This window comes from Stomoxys calcitrans, chromosome 5 (genome assembly GCF_963082655.1).
Source record: "Stomoxys calcitrans chromosome 5, idStoCalc2.1, whole genome shotgun sequence".
NCBI classification, from domain to species: domain Eukaryota; kingdom Metazoa; phylum Arthropoda; class Insecta; order Diptera; family Muscidae; genus Stomoxys; species Stomoxys calcitrans.
The window spans coordinates 82,506,093-82,529,680 of record NC_081556.1 but is presented as its reverse complement, the minus strand read 5'-3'; the positions used below and the strand labels follow the sequence as shown (position 1 = coordinate 82,529,680).

Below are 23,588 nucleotides of genomic sequence, written 5' to 3'. Positions count from 1 at the left end.
TGCCATATTCGTCTTTAATATATCTCTACCATGTTGTTTTTTATTTCCGTTATTACTTTCCACATGAGGATGCTGGAAGCACACATTCTTCGCATACATTTGGTGCTGCATCGTAAACAGTGGGATGTTATTTCGTTTCCCTCATTGTGTCTTTTTAATACCGACAAAGGACGATAACGAACAAACAAAATTAAATTAAATGTATAGAATGCTTCTATGTGTGAGTGGGATGTTTGTAGTGGTTTGTAGTCTGGGGTCTGGCCTACAAGATGCCTCCCTCCACGCATGTGAATACTGGCCACTTGTTGCTGTCTGCCACTTATGCCTGGCTTTTGTTTCACCATTTTGCTCCTTTACTTCATGGTTTTTGTTTTTTGTCTAGGACGTGAAGATATAAAATTTAATAGAATTTAAAGAGCAAAAATTAAATGTTTTCTTTCTGCTTAATAACAACAATTTAATATTCGATTAGCAAGCGCAGAAGTGGCAGATGGCATGCTATTAGAAAGCAGAAGAAGAAGAAAAAAAAAAAACAAACAAATTAGCAGCAAGGAGAAGACACTAACATCGCTTCCCACTAACTAGGAAAATACTTAAAGACGTCTGCTTTCCTCGGGGCAGTGTTTAATTAAATGTTCTTCTGCGAATTTTGCTTCCAATATGTGGGCATCCAGCTGAGTGTGGAAAATGAACAAAAGCTCTACTGGCGATTTTTAGAATCGATTAAAAATGACAATAAGAGAAATTAAATCGAATCGATATTAATTTGGCAAAACTACGATGAGTGAATGAAAGTCATTTCTTTAAGGTTATGTCAAATAAATAAAAAAATATGGAAATCAAATGGGAGCTACATGTGTAATTTCTCATAGAAGGGAACAGAATACAACTTTTTAACATTATTTTCATATGAACTAAGTATTAATGAAATTTTCTATGTCCGCCTATGACGCTGAACGCCTGGGTTCTAATCCTAGCGAGAACATCAAAAAATATTTTCAGCGGGGGTTAGTCCCTCCTAATGCAAGCGATATTTGTGAGGTACTTTGTCATGTAAAAACTTCTCCCTAAAGAGGTGTCGCAGTGCGGCACGCCGTTCGGATCCGGCTATAAAAAAAAATCAGAAGTCAAAGTGAAGGATTATGTTAATGTAAACCATTTCAAAATCTGAACTGCTACGGCCGGAGCAATTCTGCAGAAGTGGTTCATCGGCTAAATAAAATAAGGGTGGATTGGGATAAATTTCGGCACACATTCACAAGAGGTGTCGCACTGCGCCACGCTGTTCGAATCCGGCTTTAAAAAAATCTAGGGGGTCAGAAGTCAAATTGAGGGATTATGTTTATGTAAGCCATATCAAAATCGGAACTGCTATGGCCGGAGCAATGCTGCAGAAGTTGTTCATCGGCTAAATAAAGAAAGGCGGATTGGGATAAATTTTGGCACACATTTTGCACGACCGTCCCCACTAGACCTGAAAAGGAAGTGGAAACTGTGGAGGATGTAAATATATTGGACAAACGAATCACGTAAGCAGTGAATGCCTCTATAAAGTCTGCATGTCTTAGAGCCGAACCAAGGGGTGGTCTAAATATGGGCTACAGAAAATTTTTTCATATTTCTGCAACATCTTCTGGGGCATCTTGAAGGCTGAGCTAAAAAAATACAAGGGTGAGCTGATAAAGGCTTAGACTAAATCCTGGATAAATCATTGCAGCTTTGTGGAGGATACATCCGAGGCTTTTAGTCTACAGGAGATCCTGTCTCCAAACCTATTACGGTATGATGCATTCAGAAGTCGGAAAATGTATGGACTATGTCTAGTGAGTAAACACTGCAACTACTTGTAGACGCACATATGCCGGGAAACTCTCCAAAGAAAATGGTGACGCCAAAAGAGGTTGTAACTGATATGCATTCGTCGGAGGTTACTACTGAAATTGGGCGATAAAAAGTTTTAACTTTATTTAAATCGTCAGACCCTGGCGATGTGTCACCGGTTGAATTACAAGTTGTGTCCAATAGACAGGCTCCTTAGCTAAGTGGAGATGTACTCTGCTTGTATCAGCATGCTGTACACAGAATAAACACAAGTAAAAGCGTGCTAAGTTAGGCCGGGCTGAATCTTATATACCCTCCACCATCGATCGCATTTGTCGAGTTTTTTTCCGGCATCTCTTCTTAGGCAAAAAAAAGGATAAAAGAAAAGATTTGCTCTGTCATTAGAGCGATATCAAGATATGGTCCGGTTTGGACCACAATTAAATTATATGCTGGAGATCTGTGTAAAATGTCAGCCAATTCGAATGAGAATTGCGCTCTTTGGGGGCTCAAGAAGTAAAATAGAGAGATCGATTTAAATGGGAGCTGTATCAGGCTATAGACCTATTCAGACCATAATAAACGCGTATGTTGATGGTCATGAGAGGATCCGTCGTACAAAATTTCAGGCAAATCGGATAATAATAGCGCCCTCTAAAGGCTCAAGAAGTCAGCTATATCAGGATATATTTCACCCGTACTTGGCACAGTTGTTAGAAATTATAACAAAACACCTCATGCAAAATTTCAGCCAAATCGGATAAGAATTGCATCCGCTAATGGCTCAAGAAGTCACGATCCCAGATCAGTTTATATGGCAGCTATATCAGGTTATGAACCGATTTGAACCATACTTGGCACATTTATTGGAAGTCATGACGAAACACGTCGAACAAAATTTCATTCAAATCGGATAAGAATTGCGCCCTCTAGAGGCTCAAGAAATCAAGACCCCAGATCGGTTTATATGGCAGCTATATCAGGTTATTGAACGATTTGAATCTAATTTAGCACAGTTGTTGGAAGTCATAGCAACACACTTCGTGCACAATATCATTCCAATCGGATAAGAATTGTGCTCTCTAGAGGCTGAAGAAGTCAAGACCCTATAAGGTTATGGACCGATTTAAATCTTGCTTGGCACAGTTGTTGGAAACCATAACAAAATACTTCGTGCAAAATTTCATTCTAATCGGATAAGAATTGCGCTCTCTAGAGGCTCAAAAATCAAGACCCAAGATCAGTTTATATGGCAGCTGTATTAAAACATGGACCGATATGGCCCATTTACAATCCCAACCGACCTACACTAATAAGAAGTATTTGTGCAAAATTTCAAGCGGCTAGCTTTACTCCTTCGGAAGTTAGCGTGCTTTCGACAAACAGACGGACGGACGGACGGACATGGCTAGATGGACATAAAATGTCACGACGACCAAGAATATATATACTTTATGGGGTCTCAGACAAATATTTCGAGTAGTTACAAACAGAATGACGAAATTAGCATTCCCGCATCCTTTGGTGGAGGGTATAATAAAGAGAGAATTAAAATCAATTTTCAAACACCAAATTATTTGATTTAATCAATTTTTTATTGCAACTGCTTCAATCACGAAAGTTACAATATCAATTATTTTTTTCGAAAAGGTGATGAAAAACTCTCAATTAAAAAATGAATATTCAATTAAAAAAATGATTGAAAAATTTTGAAATTTCTGAGTAATTTTTTTTATTGATCCAATTGAAAAAAAAAATGTTGAAATTTTTGACAAATTTTTGAATTGATCCAACGAAAAAAATTATTGATATTTTCGAAATTTCCAGTTAATTTTTTAAATGCATCAATTTAATTTTTTTTTTTTAAACACTGATAATACGGTTTTTTTTCAAAAATTTGAGGATGTCGATGGTGTGGTGATATTACGTATATATAGATTTGCTGAAATGTACGGCTTATGGGTCTTTAAAAAGCGTTTCTTATGTTATACTAGCCGAACCGGGCCCGCTCCGCTGCGCCTTCTTTAACTCTCTAATATCTTTTTAGGGTGGGGACACTTCGTCCAGAATTCGTATTTCGAATTCGTGCCATTGTAGCCTATGATGCTGAACGCTTTCGAATGCTCGCAAGAACATGGAACAAGGCGGTGTTTATCCCCTCTTAATGTTGGCGACAATTGAAAGCTACAATGCCATTCATGGTCATTTAAAAAAATTTCCCCAAAGAAGTGTCGCACTGCGGGACGCCGTTCGGAATCGGCTATAAAAAAAAGATCCCTTATCATTGAGTTTAAACTTGAATGGGACATGGGACTCATTGATGTGTGAGAATTTGTCCCTTCTCGGTTCCTTGTGGTAATGTTCTTCCTCAGAGTAATGTTCTCATTACGGGAGGGATGGCTCCTCAGACATTTCGACTCAAATATGGATATCAAATTCGTGCTGCACTTCCAAATCCCTTTAATGTGAGCCCCATATTGACATTGCCGGTAAATATCGGCTGGGGAGGCCAACGGCACTTTGCACAGAAATAAGATATCAAATACGTTCTTTATTCCCAACGGAAATGAAGTTCAATTAAGGGGGTGCTTTAGGGCGTACCAATTTGAGGTAACTTTAGGAGGAAAAGCGCCACCTAGACTTGAACGCAAATTTTAATGTAATATTCGTAATCTATTTCCTAATACCTTTCATTTGAGTCCCATATAGCAATGATCGGGTAATATGCCCATTTCGGGGTATTTGGGGTTGGTCGACCTCATATTACTTGGACCTAAGGTTTTATGCCATATTTGTAATCTACTGCCTAATAATTTTCATTTGAGTCGCATATTGACATGAACTTGGAATAGATCTGTTTAGAGGAGTTTTGGGGTTGGAGGGGCCCGCTGGGTACTTGGACCCAAATTTAAATACCTAGTCTTTTTCTGGTCACCAATACCTTTCATTTAATAACCTTATTGTGCCCATCGGACCACTTTCGTATATCGGTGGCATTTTTGAAGTAAGGGGGAGGGTCCGCCTCCACCCGATATCCAAAAATTATATAGCCTATGATGTTTCCTTCCAGACAAACGTACACAATCTTTGAAAATTTTAAGCAAATCGTTTCAGTTAAGTATCATATTGTCATAATGGGTCTAAAGACGTTTTTGAGTGGTGGCGTGACCCCCCTACACTTCGATCTGATTTGTATGCCAGATTCGAAATCTACTCCCGAATACCTTTCATTTGTGCCCCATTTTGAAATGGACATCCAATATGTCTGTTTGAGGGAGTTTTGGAGTTGGGGCGTCCCGATGGGTACTTAGACTAAAATTTTGATACCACATTCGTGTTCTACTCTCCAATACCTTTCATTTGATAACTATATTGTCCCGATCGGTCTACTTTTGATTTTGGGTTGTGTTTTTGGCATAAGGGGGAGGGTTCGTCCTCCTTCCAATACCGAAAAATTATATAGCCTATGTTTCCTTCCGGACCAACCTACATAATATGTGAACATTTCGAGAAACTCGGTTCTCCTGTTTTTCAGTCTATACGGAACAAACAAACCGAGTCCCATATATCCGTGATTGGCTAATGTGCCCATTTTGGGCGTTTTTGTTTGGGTGGGGTGACCCCCTATACTTCGACATGAATTTGTGTGCCCGATTCTTTATCTTCTACCGCATACTTTTGATTTGATATCCATATTGTCCTTATCGGTCCACTTTTGATTTTGGGTGGTGTTTTTGGGGTAACGGTGGAGGTTCCGCCCCCTTCCGTTATCAATAAATTATAAAACCTATTCGTATTTTCTGACCATATTCGTAATCTACTTCCGAATACCTTTCATTTGAGTCCCATATTGTCATGATCGTCAAATAAACCTATTTTAAGGGGTTTTGGGGCTGGGACGTTCCCCCAGGTACTTGGATCCAACGTTTATTAAGAAATTCGTACTCTACTCTTGAATAACTTTCATTTAAATGCCATATTGTCTTGATCGGTCCACTTTTAATTTTGGGTAGTACTTCGGGATAAGGAGGAGGGTCCGCGCCATCCCGATATTAAAAAATTATATAGCCTATGTTTCCTTCCAGGCCAACCTACCAACCCGTTTTTCAGTCTATACGGAACAAACAAACACAAATTGAATTTTATATATAAGATTAAAATCAAAATTTATTGTCGAATTTAATTGTCTACTTTTTTAATGCTTTTATTAGTTTATAATTTAACAGTTGCTTTTCTTCTTTCAGGTGACATTGGTTCCTAACTTCGAATATTGCGTTTGCGTAATCATTCTTAAATAGTAAGTAGTTCTTCCTTAATTTTTTTATTATTTTAAAATATGATAATTATTTTTCATCAATTCATCAAATTTCTGCGGTAGAATATTTTACATTTGTATATATTGTCACTGCTATGATATGATAATCACTTAGTGTGCCAACTCATCATTGCTTTGAATTATTTGCCCACCAGGAGCATTTCGTAATTGCTTTGCACCAGAGTACATTTTTCAAGTGTTTACAAATTACTTGCAAGACAGGAAAACGTGAAAGTGATCAACTCAGATTCTGCCGCAGAAGTGTGCCAATGAAAACAAAGTTTTATGATTAATTTTTTGTTGTCGTATGAAAAATTGTGCAATTCAGCGCGCCATATGAAGGAAGCTCTCTCACCAACTCTTCTGCAGTTTGTTCAATTGTAAAATATTTCTTCGAGTTTAGTTGAGTTTGTTTTGCCGTTTTGTAAATATTATAAAAAAACACTCTGGAGTTCACAATTTTATCTTACTGTTTGATATATGATTGGGTCGTATATTACAAACTTTCAAAACTGCACAATGGGTTGATTTGTAGCAAAAATTTAATACAATTTAGGTGACTGAAGAAAAATCGGATTTTAGATGTTGTGTATTCTCAAAATCGCTCGTCTAAGAACACATAGACAAACATTTTTTCTGTGATTTAAATTTTTTTCTACATAACCAACACGCAGGGGATGTTTCCTATATATGCCAATACACTGTGTTGGCGAAAAGAAAGTTAGGAATGGGAGGAAGGAAAGAGGGTTAGTAATTATTTTCATTCGTCTTCAATTTCTGGATGTCGTAGTCGGTGGAAAAGATATTTGCCGGAAGTCGATTCCAAGTACGAACCGTTCGGGTGGAAAAGGAATTACCTCTATAGTGCATTGTTCGGTCAGCTGACCAATCAATCAATCATAAACGGGTGTGAATTCCTGGAGAATCTAGTGTTTCTGACGAAAATCCTTACATCAGTAATGCACCATGCAAGTAACAATAGAAGAGTCCTACGAAACCCACGTTGCGACGGTGTTCATGTGAAACAAAAGCATTGGATACCGTAATGTCCCCTTTTTACCCTATCGCCCTTCTGTAGACACGGTCGAGTAGATCCAAGGATATCTTCGGAGCACCGGCCCATACATGCGAGTTGTATTCCATCTTCGGCCTGATGTAGGTAGTATAGATCTATATAGAAGATTAGATGTATTGAAGTAGTTATTGCACCTTTAAGAAAGCCCAATCACTTGGATGTTTCTTTTCTTACTTCGAATACATATGCCCAACGGTCATCACATTGTATCGTCATACCCAGAACATCTAGAGAATTTGATCGCCCAATATCTATACCGTCAATAGTTAAAAATGATTGTGAAGTGTCAGCGAATCGTTTGTGAGACAACAAACATCACTGGGTCTTGCGTGCATTAAAATCTACTCTGCTCATTCGACCTCACTCAGCAAGTCCTGACGGAGTGTATCATCCACAATCCGCCTTCTGTCTCCAATCTCCAATCTCATAGAGACTTGGCCTATGATCGAATGAACATGAATGACAGAGATTACTGTCATTCGCTAATGAGAAGATTGAATTCGAATTCTGACTCAGTAGATCGTCAATGGAAATAATAACAAGTTAGAGCATTCTAAGTTCGGCCGGGCCGAATCTTATATACCCTCCACCATGGATCGCATTTGTATAGTTCTATGCGCGGTATCTCTTTTTAGGCCAACAAAGAATATTGAGTAAGAACTGCTATGCTATTGACGCTATATCAAGTTATAGTCCGATTCGGACCATAATGAATGCTGAACATTGTAAAAGTCATTGTGTAATGTCATCGGATAAGAATTGCGCCTTGTAGGGGATCAAGAAGCAAAATCGGGAGATAGGTTTATATGGGAGCTGAATTAAGCTATTGATCGTTTCAGACCATTTTAGACACGTACAGGGTGGCTGATGAAAGCCGCTACCAAAAAAAAATGTAATAACTTTTTTTCTATTTAATAATAATAATTTAATAATTAATTTAATTAATTAATTAATTAATTTAATTAATAATAATTTAATAATTAATTTAAAAATTTAATTTAACATGAATAAAAGAAAAATGTATTCCATACACCGAAAAAAAAATGTAGCAATATTCATCATTGTAGCAATATTCATCAGCCACCCTGTATGTTGAAAGTCATAAGAGAAGCCGTTGTACAAAATTTCTGCCAAATCGGATGAGAATTGCGCCCTCTAGAGGCTCAAGAAGTCAAGACCCCAGATCGATTTATATGGCAGTTATATCAGGTTTTATACTGATTTGCGCCATATTTAGCACAGTTGTTGGAAGTCATAACAAAACACCTCATGCAAAATTTCAGCCAAATCGGATGAGAATTGCGCGCTCTATTGGCTCAAGTAGTCAAGATTCAAGTTCGGTTTATATGACAGCTATATCAGGTTATGAACCGATTTGAACCATATTAAATACAGTTGTTGAAAGTGGTACTTAAATACTACATGCAAAATTTCACTCAAATCGGATGAGATTTGCGCCCTCTAGCGGCTCAATAAGTCAAGATCCAAGATCCGTTTATATGGCAGCTATACCAGATTATTAACCTATTTGAACACCAGGTGCCAAATTTCAGTCAAATCAGATACGAAATGCGTCCTCTAGAGGCTCAAGAAGTCAAGACCCAAGATCGGTTTATATGGCAGCTATATCAAAACAAGGACCGATTTGGTTCATTAACAATCCCAACCGACCTACACTAATAAAGAGTATTTGTGCAAAATTTCAAGCGGATAGCTTTACTCCTACGAAAGTTAGCGTGCTTTCGACAGACAGACGGACGGACATGGCTAGTTCGACTTAAAATGTCACGACGATCAAGAATACATATTCTTTATGGAATCTTAGATCCATATTTCGTAGTGTTACAAACAGAATGATGAAATTAGTATACCCCCATTCTATGGTGGAGGGTATAAAAAGAGAAGCAGAAAAGACAGAGCCTTGTGGTACACCTGCAGTTAATTTATTTTCATCAGAAGAGAACCCATCTACTACAACTCGAATAGTACGATTCTCTAGAAAGATCGATATAAATCGGGCGAAGTCATTACCGACACCAAATGCGACAAGCTTTGACAGGAGAGCACCTTGCCAGACCCTATCAAGTGCCTTGGATATATCCAGAGCCACGACCTTACTATCACCAAACTGGTGTATAGATCGACTTCATCGTTCCGACAGAAACGCCATCAGATCGCCCGTGGAGCAATTTCTGCGGAACCCATATTGTCGGCCACTAAATACATCACAAGATGGTGGTTGACCATGCTCTCCACAACCTTGGAAAGCGTGGAGCATATCGCGATTGGCCGATGGTTTGTACGGTTGTTCGCCTCACCATTTTTAGGTATCGGCTGAAGGTTGGCAACCCTCCAACACGCTGGGAAGATTCCCACACGATAAGCAAGGTTGAAAAGGTTGCGTAATGGACGACAAGCGTCCATTTAATGTTCCCATCGGGGCCCGGTGATTTATTTACATGGTGGTTCGTAAGAACCCTTTGACTCCACGTGCTCAAAAAATATCTGAGGCATAGAACTCGATACGCTCAATCGCCGGGAATGGTTGATCGCTCTACGGCAAGGAGGAATTCCCCGCTAACATCTAAGCCAGTAGGTTAGCCTTATCAACCGGGTCAGTGAATATTTGTTCATCTTTGACGAGAGCCGGGATAGCCGACGAGTTGCCCCTAACTCTTTTCACAAATGACCAAAAGCTCTTGCTTCCCCTTGGGGAAGCAAAAACTCTGGCACGTAGACGTTGTTCGTGAAGAAATTTCTGACGTCTAAGTACCCTAGCACATGTAGTTCCTGCCTGTTTGAGCATCAGTTCAGTATTGGCATTCTTATTTGAACGCCAATTTCCGAACGCCTCCTCTTTGGATCTGACAACACTTCTACATGTCTGGTTAGACCATCTTTTGTTGTTAGTCTTAACCGATATCATCTTAGTGGGAATAAATGCCTTCATTCTAATTGAAATTTTGCGTTCAATCATCACAGCTGCTGAATTTATAGTGTAATCAAGAAATCCAACTGAAATGCTGAAAGAATGTGCGAGCTCAGCACAACTGGCTATTTCGTATATAAACACTAACCGCTTCATTGGAGGAAGTGGTACGAAGAGTCGAATACGAAGAAGATGTAACAATGCAGTGATCCGAGTTACCAAGGGGTGCAATAACATTGACTTCATATGTATCAGGGTGTGAAGTTAAGGAAAGGTAGTTGCGCCTGGTTATTAAACTCTGCGTATTTACCCTCCGGAATGAGAAAGTCAGGAGGAATTGTGAACATTGTAGTTCCCAGCGACAACGATTTCACTGTTCGGAAAATCTTCCAAAATACTCGTGGTCTAATCAGAAAGGGCGTCAAAGCCGTTAGTAGAAGCCTCCCTTTCTGCGTTTGGACTTCTATAGAGAAATCCGAAGTGAAGTACGTGTGTTCCTATCTTGAATTCAATCCAAAGGGAGTTAAATTCTGGGTCCTGCGAGTCCAGGTGTTGTCGCTCGTGGAACTACATCATTACGTACATAAACCACAAGACCTCTGTGAGAAATAAAATAGAATAAAGTGTGATACTCCTGTAACACTGCGATACAGGGATGAATCCTATATACCCTTCACAAAGGATCGCTTTTGTCAAGTTCTTTGGATGATTCTATTAATAAGAACAAGTAAAAGCGTGCTAAGTTCGGCCGGGCCGAATCTTATATACCCTCCACCATGGATCGCATTTGTCGAGTTCTTTTCCCGGCATCACTTCTTAGGCAAAAAAGGATATAAGAAAAGAGTTGCCCTGCTATTAAAACGATATCAAGATATGGTCCGGTTCGGACCACAATTAAATTATATGTTGGAGACCTGTGTAAAATTTCAGTCAATTCGTATAAGAATTGCGCCCATTGGGGCTCACGAAGTAAAATAGAGAGAACGATTTATATGGGATCTGTATCGGGCTATAGACCGATTCAGACCATAATAAACACGTTTGTTGATGGTCATGAGAGGATCCGTCGTATAAAATTTCAGGCATATCGGATAATAACTGCAACCTCTAGGAGTCAAGAAGTCAAGATCCCAGATCGGTTTATATGGCAGCTATATCAGGTTATGAACCGATTTGAACCTTATTTGACACAGTTGTTGAAAGTAAAAATAAAATGCGTCATGCAAAATTTCAGCCAAATCGGATAGGAATTGCGCCCTCTAGAAGCTCAAGAAGTCAAATCCCCAGATCTGTTTATATGACAGCTATATCAGGTTATGAACCGATTTGAACCATACTTGGCACAGTTGTTGGGAATCATAACAAAACACGTCGTGCGAAATTCCATTTCAATCGGATAAGAATTGCGCCCTCTAGAGGCTCAAGAAGTCAAGACCCAAGATCGGTTTATATGGCAGCTATATCAGGTTATGAGCCGATTTGAACCATACTTGGCACAGTTGTTGGATATAATAACAAAACACGTCGTGCAAAATTTCATTTCAATCGGATAAGAATTGCGCACTCTAGAGGCTCAAGAAGTCAAGACCCAAGATCGGTTTATATGGCAGCTATATAAGGTTATGGACCGATTTAAACCATACTAGGCACAATTGTTGGATATCATAACAAAACACGTCGTGCAAAATTTCATCCCAATCGGATAAGAATTGCGCACTCTAGAGGCTCAAGAAGTCAAGACCCAAGATCGGTTTATATGGCAGCTATATCAGGTTATGAACCGGTTTGAACCATACTTAGCACAGTTGTTGGATATCATAACAAAACACGTCGTGCGAAATTCCATTTCAATCAGATAAGAATTGCGCCCTCTAGAGGCTCAAGAAGTCAAGACCCAAGATCGGTTTATATGGCAGCTATATCAGGTTATGGACCGATTTCAACCATACTTGGCACAGTTGTTGGATATCATTAAAAAAACACGCCGTACAAAATTTCATTCGAATCGGATAAGAATTGCGCACTCTAGAGGCTCAAGAAGTCAAGACCCAAGATCGGTTTATATGGCAGCTATATCAAAACATGGACCGATATGGCCCATTTACAATACCAACCGACCTACACCAATAAGAAGTATTTGTGCAAAATTTCAAGCGGCTAGCTTTACTCCTTCGGAAGTTAGCGTGCTTTCGACAGACAGACGGACGGACGGACGGACGGGCGGACGGACGGACAGACGGACGGACATGGCTACATCGACATAAAATGTCACGACGATCAAGAATATATATACTTTATGGAGTCTCAGACGAATATTTCGAGTAGTTACAAACAGAATGACGAAATTAGTATACCCCCCATCTTATGGTGGAGGGTATAAAAATTTTAAAATGTGTAGTTCGTTTCTATAAGAACAGGTCCACAAAATACTCCAAATTATGGAAGGAGATATACTTATCTCGCTACATTGTTTGTAGCACCTAGAAATATTGGTCTAAGAGCCAAAATGGATGGCTTACAAGTCTTTCCAATTCGAAAATATGGTAAAGTTACACGTATGCTTCGAAATCATCCAAGGAGAAAAACTACTTTCACAGTTTTCTCGAAAATAGAAAACGTTTGGTAGACAACAATGACACATATGTTCCACCAAAAATAGCCACTAGCCATTGTGCACCATCACTTTCCATTAACTGTTGTGGAAATGACAGCGTATCTGTTTGCCTTCAACTCTGGTGCAAGTTGTAGTGAGTGTTCTTTGTTAGATGAATGATTGCAATCTATGGATAAGTACTAACTAATATTTATCAGCTTTTTACTGGAGATCAAGTGCAGGCGCCAGTCCTTGTGTAGGTTTTTAGAGCTTAGTTGTTTGCCAATATTAATGATAACAAGACTAAATGAAAACGATGGAACTATTAGAAAGATGGTGTCGATAAAAACGACGGCATTGCGGAAATAGTTGTATGATAGACCCATTCTTTTTACATAAGCTCCGCGCAGTTCAAAATTTTTTAGACATTTGTAGAGTGTGAGAGTCGATAGTGTAATGTTTCTGACAAAGTCAGAATTAGAAACAAGGCCCTCAAGTTACATACCAGGAGCACTTAGGGTTCTGCCCTAAATAGACAACTTGAGTTGGGACACGCAGTTTAATAAGGTCCAGGCCTAACAGAATGCTTCTCTACGGATGGCAGCTACTATGAACTAAATACCAGTGTATGCTGGCTCCAAAATGCTGAAACGTCTCCACCTGCCCAACACATGCTATCACTTGCCTCACCTACTTTGCATAAGTAAACTCATAGTCTTATGTCCCGTAATGAAAGCTATATTGACCTCCTTCTTACTTTTCTTCAATAATAGCCTCGTCTCCTCATGATCCCAATAATTGCATCTCATAAGATCGTCGCCCTAACGACCGTTTCGCTGTTCAATAGAGTTACACTCGTTACTCGGACCGCGTCGAACCGAAAGGCTTCTGGTTAGTCCTTTGGTCTTCACTGCCAAATCGTCTGCTCTTTCAATCCACGTAAACATAAAGAGACCCCATGGTAACGCCGGAAATGCCGCCTCTCTAGTAATCTTTTTGTATTACTTGAGCCGTGTGCATTACACATCCCAGCAATCCCAGCTATCTACGAGGTGCTCTGTCGTAATATCTGTGGACTTCTTTCCCAATGTGGCGAGTCTGCCCGTTTATCCAGAGTTTTGCTTGGGCTGGTTTCCTTTCTCCAAGAGGATAAATATTTTCGAAAGACCCCACTAGTGCAGTCGTTGACATTGTTATCTTGCCCAAGTCTTCTTCTAAGTAGTCTTCCGAATTTTTTTCAGTTGATTTTCAACTTATTACAGAAGGTTATCGGATACGGCGCTGGCCGTGCTATTCTAAACCTAATATAGCGTTGGTCAGAGAAGGAGTACTCCATGGAGAACCTTCACTCCTGAACGTCATCGATTAGATTTTCTGAACACATTGTGACATCTAAAACCTCTTCCCTTATCCTATTAACAAAGGTATCGGCGTTACCAATATTAAGTTTTATTTGGTCGTTAGTGTTCAAGAATTTTGCCGTGGCTTAGCTCCGCTTATAAGCATGGTTGGGTTAGGTTAGGTATGAGTGGCAGTTCTTTACAGAGTCACATAGAAAATTTAAGTCCATTGCTGTTGTTGTAGCCACATTACATGTGGAGGCACCCGGTGGTAGCGCACCCGGTGGTAGCTAAGCTTCTCGTGACAGCAATGAACACCACACAGATCGGACCTCAATATTCCAGCCTGCGTGGTGCTCACAGCTATGCCGTGCAGGGATTTTAGTCCATTGTAATACCACAGTAGCAACAGACCAAGGCCTTTGTTGGGAATCAGTAGTAGGCTCCTATTCCGAGATGTAGATATTTATGGAGGAGCGAAATGAAAACAAGTTCGTTCCACTCAACGGTTACTAGTTAATACAAGACATGTGTATGTGTGTGTGTGCGTGTTCGGTAGAACCAATGGTAGACAGAATGAAGTACTCGAAGGAATATATCAGTGTTTGGCAGATCAAATCGTACGTATTGGAAGAATATTCGCGTGGCGTGTTCGTTCGACAATACACGATGATCTTCTGTGAAGGCAAATCGTTTTAAGCCATAGAGTGCAGACGTGGCATTTCGAAGGCGTTGAATGAGCAAGCGCCGTAACAACATGTTCCTGCGTATCTAACATAATACAGTCAGACCTCGACTATCCGGGGCACCATAATGCCTCCGGTCCTGATCATCCCGGATAATCGGGGTCCGACTATTACACAGTATTCAACAACTTTCTCAGACGTCACAGGATTTGATATCGTTTATGTATCAGCTTGACCTTGTGATTTTGCTTTTATTGCACCGTACGTGGTTTTGAAGAGCATTTAGCCATGATCCCCACAGTTATTTTCTCAAGTTTGATAGGTTCGACAACCGACTCGTTTAACAAGTACACGTCCTTTGAGATTAAGCTCCAATTTATGCAAATTGATTTCTTGCAGCCGTATGTTGTCGTGACAGGTGAATAACAATGTTTTAGCCTAAGTATCACATCAATTGTTAGGATAAGATTTCACAACAGGTGAATGAAAACTATAGAAATTCTGGGCAAGATTACATAATTTAAAGCAATAACTATGTTCGATAATGGCTGGATAAGTTACTAGAAACTATATTTTTCACTGCAATGCCAAGGTCTATTTAAACAATGACACACAACTTGTTGTTTTTTAAGTAACAACACCTTCTAATTGTCCCATGCTAGTAAACTTGCATTACACAGCGTGGTTAATTTTAGTATATAAACCAATAAAAGTCCAACAAATGCCTTCCTCAATGAAAACATTATCAACGCCAATGCCTGAACGCAAGATAATTCCAATGGATCGATGGCAACATAGCACTGCCACCTTGCCCTCTCGTCTATGTTCGATGAAATGCCATTACACCGTCTGACATGAATTGCAACTATTAGCCTGCACCTACCTATTGCAGAGATTGAATTTAACAAACATTGTTAAAGTCAACCGATTAAGCATTCAACTTATCAAATTAGCAATAGGCAACGAACACCAGACGACAGAGCGAGCTTTAAATGCTATCACATAATTCGAGTGTGGCAGATATGCAATTTTGCTTGGACAAGCAGTGACAACCAGCGTGTGGTGTTATCTTCTTACTCTTGGCATTTGGCAGTCCTACTACATTTTAGGGCTTGCAATGAACCGACGCTGAAACGTGAATTGTTTGTGTAACACTTACATCACTTGATATAACTTGGTGGGGATCATCGCCTAGGCGCTGTTTCGTTTGAATAGCAGTTTTTTTTTTGTCGAGCTTTACTCAACTATTCTCTTTATGCGAGACACGCGCAAAAACCTTCACAGATTAACTATCTCATAGATGGGCTCCATTGTTGCGATATGGGGGCCAAGATTTGCTTGTGAGGATTTTTTGCAAACTGTGGAACATTACGAAAAAAGCTAAACTTTTATTAGACTTATTAAGCTGTGGAACAACTTTAGGCTCATGGTCTGGGAGGAGGAAGAGACCCCAAATTTTGATGTATATATACGAAATATATCAGAGATTAGTGGACCGATGTATTCGAATTCTTGTTTGTACCCTTTGTAACGTGGTTTTGTCAAAGGCTGAGGTAAGTTCAGTTTTCTCCAGGGTCAACCTCAGGACCCACAAATCTTAAGGGATAACACAAGTTAATTAGAATCGAGGGTTGGCAATAAGGTGACTTTAGTGGTTTAATTCTATGTTACAATCTACTTGTGTTATATCTGTGTATGACAGTATGGTGACGCTGAACGCCTGGGTTCGAATCCTGACGAGACCATCAGAAAAAATTTTCAGCGGTGGCTTTCCACTCCTAATGCTGGCAACATTTGCGAGGTCTATGCCATGTAAAATTTCTCTCCAAAGAGGTGTCGCATTGCAGCACGCCGTTCGGACTGGGCTATAAAAAGGAGGCCCCTTATAAGTGAGCTTAAACTTGAATCGGAATGCACTCATTGATATGTGCGAAGTTTGCCCCTGTTCCTTAGTGGAATGTTCATGGGTAAAATTTGCAATATGGTGAAGGGTGAGTAGGTTGTCGGCTCTTGATTTATTTATTGATTTATAGTTGATTGGGAACTTTTTGAGGGCGTGGAGGCGGGCTCACTTGGTGTAATCTTGACAGTGAGGCCTTCGCAATTTCAAGGCCACCTTGGTGCTTTTGGTCGGTGCGCTTACCGACAGCAGTCGATTTATAGGCGATCGGGAACTTTCGGTGGGCTTGGTAGAAGGCGTCGGTTGTCGGTGCTAGCTTCGGATGGTGTTTGTGATAAGTAGCGGGCGCCTTGTTGTCGGACTCCCGTAGTGAACAAATTGAACGCGAGCCTGGTTGACTTCGGGATCGTCGTATTCGGCTGGAGTCGAAGAACTGGTCGGCGGCTTTGATGGCACCGTCTTATGGCTCGGTGGTAGGGAAAGGCAGGTGTGCTCTATACCTATAACGATATAATTTACATTCGGGGTTTCATGTATCGCTACTAAAAATTCTATGGGATAAAACGATCTCTATTAGGGGAGCATCCGTGTACAACAACTATCTATGACCGCCAATTCTTGGAGATGGGTTTATATCGGGTAAATCCCAACGCTTGGGTAATTATTGGGTTGTCCAAAAAGAAATTGCGGATTTAAAAAAAAAAAGTAAATGCATTTTTAATAAAACTTAGAATGAACTTTAATCAAATATACTTTTTTTACACTTTTTTTCTAAAGCAAGCTAAAAGTATCAGCTGATAACTGACAGAAGAAAGAATGCATTTACAGAGTCACAAGCTGTGAAAAAATTTGTCAACGCCGACAATATGAAAAATCCGCAATTACTTTTTAGGCAACCCAATATTTTTTGGGAGATCGGTCTATAAGGCAGCTATATCCAAATATGGTCCGATCTGGACGATATTCAACAAATAGGTTAAGAGGGGTACCGAAACTCGCTGTGCCACATTTCATCTGAATAAGATGAAAAATGCTCCTTTTACAAGCTCATTACACAATATCGGGAGATCGGTATATATGGCAGCTATACCCAAATATGGTCCGTTCTGTACCACATTTGACGGGGATGGATAGGTGTCTACCAGAACACACTGTGTCAAATTTCATCTAATTCGGGTAATAAATGAATCTTTTATGGCCTCAATACCCTATATCGGGAGAACGGGTGGTCGGCCTAAGGGCAGCTATATCCAAATGTAGTCCGATCTGAACCGCACTTCACAGAAATGGGTAGGGGTCTACCAGAACCAGAATCACTATGCCAAATTTCATCGAAATTGGATGAAAAATGATCAAGACTTTAAGTCTGGAGATCGGTCATATAGTGGCTATAAAAAACTAAAATCCAACTTTGTGAGATCAGAATATCAGGTTTATATACAAAGAATACAAAATCATCAAAAATTGTTTGGAAAAATTTTTTATACCCAAGATATCTGAAAAATTATAAATACCCAGCTTTTGGGTATAAATGAGTAAATACCCAGGTATTTACCCAATTTAACGGGTAAATACCTTTTGGGTATTTACCCATCGCTCATCTCAAGCAATTCTATCTAGAGATGCAACTAGGTGTGGATGCGAGCCAGGCGTGAATGCAATGAGGAACAGGTGCGAGCTAGGCGCGTATGCAACTGTGTGGTGTGGATGCAGGCTACCTGCGGTTGCGAGCTAAGCGCGGATGCAAACTAGGTGTGGATGCAAGCTAAGTGCGGATGCGAACTAAGCACGGATGTTAATGAGCACCGATGCGAGCCAAGCGCGGATGCAACTAGCTGTGGATAAAAGCTAGGTGCGTATGCATACTGAGCACGGATGCAACGGGGTGCGGATGGGAACTAAGCACGGATGCAACTTAGTGCGGAAGGAACTTAAGTGCGGGGCAAACACCTGGAGCTATGTTGGACAAGTTGTTTCGATTGCGCACACTGCCACTTATCTACTTAAGCCTGTCCTTCTCTAGAACCAGAGAGTTCACAATGATAGCAACAAAGACCCGACCTTTAGAGCACTAACTTAAACAGACTGATTGAGAATTATCACCAGAATTGGACAAAAATGCAAAGAATAAAAAGAATAAATGTCACGCCAAGGGCTGCGGAGTTGACCGGAGTCGAGGTTTTTTGGAGTCGAAGTCGGAGTTTGGTTTGGAGTTGACCACTCTGGCTTAGACCCGGGGTCGGAGTCGAGTGCTAGACTTCGCAGCCCCGGTCACGCTAACCCTCAATGACCTCCACATTGATTCTTTGCACAACTCATTGGCGCAGTTGTCAAACAAAGCGGTGTGTTTGTTTGTCTAATAGACTCAGTAGTAAGGAGTCGGGGAGTAGTCATAAGCACATATGAGACAGGCTTGTTTGACAGAATGAAGAAGACAAAGAATAAACAAATGGTACATATCGGCAGAACAAATCGTAGGAGGGCAACGGAGCATGTGTGATTGGTAGAGTGAGTCGCAAATACCGGATTAATGTAAATATCGCGGGATGAAGTGTAACTATGTACGGGCAAATGTAATTTGTCACGTTACACCTTACATTTACTAGGGGGGAACGCCCGACCCCAAAACCCCCCAAAAAGGCACATAGACTGATCGACACCATTCGGGACTTAAATGGATTGTATTTGAGGGCACATTGATAGAAACATGTCGGTACTTTGCCAATACCTGCTGCTATTATTTTATTCCGTTTTCTTTTAAACCAATAGGTATTAATTTAATGCCAGAAGTAGGAGACTACAAGGATTTTGAGGCGCCACTCTTATAGTTATCGTGTCAAAAGTTTTGTTTAGCTTCGTACCTAAAATATTGTCACCGTTTTAATTGAATGAAATGTTATTTAGTATAGTGTGTTTATAATGGGAAAGTTCGGTCGGGCCGATAGTTAAATACTCTCCACCATGGATTGCAATTGCCAAGTTCTTTGACCCGTTTCTCTTTAAGACAAACAAAGGATATTGGATCAGAATTGCTATGCTATTGAAGCTATATCAGGTAATGGACCGATTCGGGCCACACTTGGTTTGAAGTCATTGGGCAAATTTTCAGCCATATCGGAAAAGAATTTCGCCCAAAAGGGGCTCACGTAGTAAAGTCGGCAGATCGGTTTCTATGGAAGCTGTATCAGGTTATATATCGATTTAGACCATATTGTTAAAAGTCATAAGAGAAGTCCTTGCGCAAACTTTTAGCCAAATCTGATAAGAACTGCGCCCTCTAGGGGCTTAAAAAGTACAAACGGCAGTTCGGCTATATATGGCGCTTATATTGGACGTAGGAGAAGTCATTCTGTAAAATTTCAGCCAAATAGAGAGTCAAAAAGTACAATATAATCGGGAATACGATTTATGTGAGAGCTACATCAAAACCTGGACCGATACGGCCCACTTACAATCCCAACGAACCTACACTAATAGGAAGTATTTGTGCAAAATTTTAAGCGCCTAGCGTTACTTCTTTAGCGTGCTTTCCACAAACAGACGGAAGGACATGGTTAGATCGGCTTAAAACGTCATAGCGATCGGGTATATATGTACTTTCCAGGGTCTTACACAAATATTTCGATGTGCTACACCATTCTATAATGTAAGTAAGTATACCTCCATTCTAGGCAAAACATTTTGAAGTCTAGAGGCGCGGACTAGGATTTTATTTTAGATGCATGGTTTCTTCAGAGAAACTTCTAAAAATTGCATGTAGTTTACGTTTTCGTTATTCGACTTTAGTTTTTTTTCATCCATACAAATCAACCCGCCCTAAAAAATTTTCCTGATCGTCGTAAAAATCTAAGACGATCTAGTACTTATGTATGTTGAAATCACACTGCAGTATTTAACTAGTAAGAGTGAGCTAAGTTCGGCCGTGCCGAATTTTATATACCCTACACCATGGATCGCATTTGTCGAGTTCTATGCGCGGTATCTCTTTTCCAATGTCTCCGAAATTTGGGACGGTGAGTTAAGTTAAGCCCCTCGACATACTTCTGCACTTTGGCACAGATCGGTTCAGATTTGAATATAGCTGCCATATAGACCGATCTCTCGATTTAAAGTTTTGGACCCATAAAAGGCGCATTTATTGTTCGATGTCGCCGAAATTTGGGACAGTGAGTTGTGTTGAGCCCTTCGTCATCCTTCTTCAATTTGGCCCAGATCGGTCTAGATTTGGATATAGCTGCCATATAGACCGATATCTCATTTTAAAGATTTGGCCCCATAAAAGGAGCATTTAAAATCCGATTCCACTGAAATTTGACACAGTGACATGTGTTAGGGTTTTCGACATCCGTATCGTATATGGTTCAGATCGGTTTATTTTTAGATATAGCTACTATAAAGAGCAATATTTTGTTATAGACAATTGAAGAACGACTTTTATTTTTTAGTATTTGGTCCAAATCGGACCATATTTTGATATAGCTGCTATGGGGCATAAGGTATGGATATTTACCGGATTTTGACGAAAGGTGGTCCGGCCGAATTTAACGCCTTTTTACTTGTTGAATATCGCTTATTTTTGTACCAATATATAAAGGGTGATTTTTTTGAGGTTAGGATTTTCATGCATTAGTATTTGACAGATCACGTGGGATTTCAGACATGGTGTCAAAGAGAAAGATGCTCAGTATGCTTTGACATTTCATCATGAATAGACTTACTAACGAGCAACGCTTGCAAATCATTGAATTTTATTACCAAAATCAGTGTTCGGTTCGAAATATGTTCAAATTTTGACAAATTTTGTTCAGCGATGAGGCTCATTTCTGGTTGAATGGCTACGTAAATAAGCAAAATTGCCGCATTTGGAGTGAAGAGCAACCAGAAGCCGTTCAAGAACTGCCCATGCATCCCGAAAAATGCACTGTTTGGTGTGGTTTGTACGCTGGTGGAATCATTGGACCGTATTTTTTCAAAGATGCTGTTGGACGCAACGTTACGGTGAATGAACACATTTCGAACCGAACACTGATTTTGGTAATAAAATTCAATGATTTGCAAGCGTTGCTCGTTAGTAAGTCTATTCATGATTAAATGTCAAAGCATACTGAGAATCTTTCTCTTTGACACCATGTCTGAAATCCCACGTGATCTGTCAAATACTAATGCATGAAAATCCTAACCTCAAAAAAATCACCCTTAAGTTGCAGATCATCAGCATACATTTGTGTATTACAGTTAGCTAGAACATCCGGAAGATCATTTATATAATTGGAGTACAGTAGAGGGCCATGAATGGTTCCTTGGGAAACGCCTTTGGATACTTCAAGTAGACTGGAGCAACGATTTTCAGTTACTACCGCCACGTCATGAGAAAAATTAAACAGTTTTTGCAGTTTTAATATGAGAATATGATGATCAACGGTATCAAATGCTTTACTATGGTCCAAAAGAAGTAGGAGAGACACTACAAAAATATAAAAATCATTATCATTGAGTTTAATTTTGAATCTCAAGCCCTCATTGATGTATGAGAATTTGCCCGTTCTCTGTTCCTGGTTGTAATATTCTTCCTCAGGGCAATGTTCTCATTTGGGAAGGGATGGCACCTCAGACATTTCGACTCAAATATGGATATCAAATTCGTGCTGCAGTTCCAAATCCCTTCAATTTGAGCCCCATATTCTCATGGTCGGTAAATATGAACCGCTTGGAGGATGTTTTGGGGCTGGGCCGGTGAGTTAAGTTAAGCCCCTCGACATACTTCTGCACTTTGGCACAGATCGGTTCAGATTTGAATATAGCTGCCATATAGACCGATCTCTCGATTTAAAGTTTTGGACCCATAAAAGGCGCATTTATTGTTCGATGTCGCCGAAATTTGGGACAGTGAGTTGTGTTGAGCCCTTCGTCATCCTTCTTCAATTTGGCCCAGATCGGTCTAGATTTGGATATAGCTGCCATATAGACCGATATCTCATTTTAAAGATTTGGCCCCGTAAAAGGAGCATTTAAAATCCGATTCCACTGAAATTTGACACAGTGACATGTGTTAGGGTTTTCGACATCCGTATCGTATATGGTTCAGATCGGTTTATTTTTAGATATAGCTACTATAAAGAGCAATATTTTGTTATAGACAATTGAAGAACGACTTTTATTTTTTAGTATTTGGTCCAAATCGGACCATATTTTGATATAGCTGCTATGGGGCATAAGGTATGGATATTTACCGGATTTTGACGAAAGGTGGTCCGGCCGAATTTAACGCCTTTTTACTTGTTGAATATCGCTTATTTTTGTACCAATATATAAAGGGTGATTTTTTTGAGGTTAGGATTTTCATGCATTAGTATTTGACAGATCACGTGGGATTTCAGACATGGTGTCAAAGAGAAAGATGCTCAGTATGCTTTGACATTTCATCATGAATAGACTTACTAACGAGCAACGCTTGCAAATCATTGAATTTTATTACCAAAATCAGTGTTCGGTTCGAAATATGTTCAAATTTTGACAAATTTTGTTCAGCGATGAGGCTCATTTCTGGTTGAATGGCTACGTAAATAAGCAAAATTGCCGCATTTGGAGTGAAGAGCAACCAGAAGCCGTTCAAGAACTGCCCATGCATCCCGAAAAATGCACTGTTTGGTGTGGTTTGTACGCTGGTGGAATCATTGGACCGTATTTTTTCAAAGATGCTGTTGGACGCAACGTTACGGTGAATGAACACATTTCGAACCGAACACTGATTTTGGTAATAAAATTCAATGATTTGCAAGCGTTGCTCGTTAGTAAGTCTATTCATGATGAAATGTCAAAGCATACTGAGCATCTTTCTCTTTGACACCATGTCTGAAATCCCACGTGATCTGTCAAATACTAATGCATGAAAATCCTAACCTCAAAAAAATCACCCTTAAGTTGCAGAT

At 39.9% G+C, this 23,588-nt stretch overlaps 1 protein-coding gene across 1 annotated transcript in view; it reads left to right on the top strand.

Annotated features, from left to right (window-relative positions):
- Positions 1-23,588, top strand: part of LOC106088443 (parathyroid hormone/parathyroid hormone-related peptide receptor) — a 337,338-nt gene that overhangs the window by 91,302 nt on the left and 222,448 nt on the right. Inside the window, exon 2 of the mRNA XM_059368475.1 lies at positions 6,066-6,118. The gene's annotated coding sequence lies outside the window, so the exon portion shown is untranslated. The remainder of the gene's footprint in view (positions 1-6,065; positions 6,119-23,588) is intronic.